The sequence below is a fragment of the Propithecus coquereli genome, unplaced genomic scaffold (genome assembly GCF_000956105.1).
Source record: "Propithecus coquereli isolate 6110/MARCELLA unplaced genomic scaffold, Pcoq_1.0 Scaffold36, whole genome shotgun sequence".
Taxonomy (NCBI): Eukaryota; Metazoa; Chordata; class Mammalia; order Primates; family Indriidae; genus Propithecus; species Propithecus coquereli.
The window spans coordinates 4,487,395-4,488,908 of record NW_012149285.1 but is presented as its reverse complement, the minus strand read 5'-3'; positions in this window follow the sequence as shown (position 1 = coordinate 4,488,908).

The window sequence follows — 1,514 nt, the reverse complement described above, 5'->3', positions numbered from 1 at the left end:
GCTAGCATGAGGGTTGATTTAATTAATTTTATTAATTTAAGGACATATTAATTTAAAAAGAAACTTACCTTTCTGTCCAACTGATGACAATGATGGAAGAGGATAGTCTAACCAAGAAATAATTAGACACGTGGCGCCCAGTGATCTCTGACCAATTAAGGATTTTCACTTTCTTTCATCCAAACCAAAAGGTGAAGGGGCTTGACAGAAACTTTTCTGTGTATTTCAATCCAGAAAGACTAAAGTTTGATATGGCTAAAAATAGTTGTCACTCTTGATATCATGATGTCTTATATTTCTACCATTAGGCAATTCCTTTGGAGCTGGAACTGCAGCTCTAAGGAAGATGGAGGTGTTTATCAAAATATTTTTTTCCTTGTGGAGGAATACACGATTTAATACGAAAAACTTTGGTAATGTGGAGGATTAAGGAAAGGTCACGTTGCTGCTTGACAAAACTTCTGCCTAGCATGTCACCTAAAGGTGCACATAGTAAATGCACAATAAATACTGACCGGCAGAAGGTGCGAGCCTGGGAGCCAGACAAGCGCTGAAGGAGAAAATGAAATGCTGAAGCGGGCACTGCCACCCCGAAACCACACTCCCCAAATCCTTCCTCAGGCTCCAATTTCCCCTCCCGGTTTCCTTATCTGTAAATCACTTTCGGCCTGATGAGCAATTTAAAATGCACAGTTTCAAAGAGTTCAGGCTTTTTATAAGCAAGTCAAACTCTGTTTTCGAAGTCTTCCTGTTTTCATTTTTGCTGTCAAGATTGGAAAGCTTGCTTTGCTCTGTAAGTAGGAAAAATGCAGCAGATGAAAAGGGAGAGTGGACTGTATGGAGATCCCCAGGCTAAGGCCCCGCAAAGGAAAACTGAAATGGCTTCCATCAGAATCCAGCCTTACGTCCAAGCAATCTATTGAACTGGGGCTCTGAAGTTCAGGAAACAAATTCTATGTGACCAACACGGGGGGCAGAACTAAGTCTGGGTCTCCTGACTCTCCTAAAGTTGACCGTCTTCTGCACGAAGTCTCTAAGAATAAAGTGGCTCAGCCAGCCCCAAACAGAGAGCAACAAGAGGACAGCGATGTGCTGCCCATCGTCCCCAGGTCCCTCCCGTGGGTCGGGAGCAGCGGCCTCCCTCCCGCCTCTGCGGCCACCCTGGCTGGAAGCAGCAGCTGCACCATGGGAGTGATGAGGGCTGGGGACGGGGCGGAATCTTTGGACCACTGAAGACAGACAGTGCAGCCAGTTTAAAATTGGAGGGACACACACACACACACACACACACACACACACACACACACCACTGTACCTCTTCTGATGTGTCATTTCCAGATTGAGAAGTTGGAAAAATGAGGCTTCTCTCCCTTGGAATTTCAGATTTTTCTTTTCGTTAGGAAGGTATGAATTGCAGCCTCCTCTCTGCTTAACAAACAGCCAACCACAGCACGGGGCTTTCCAGGTACTGTGGTGCTGTCCCCCTTTTCTCGCCTCACTCAGCATTCTGGAAC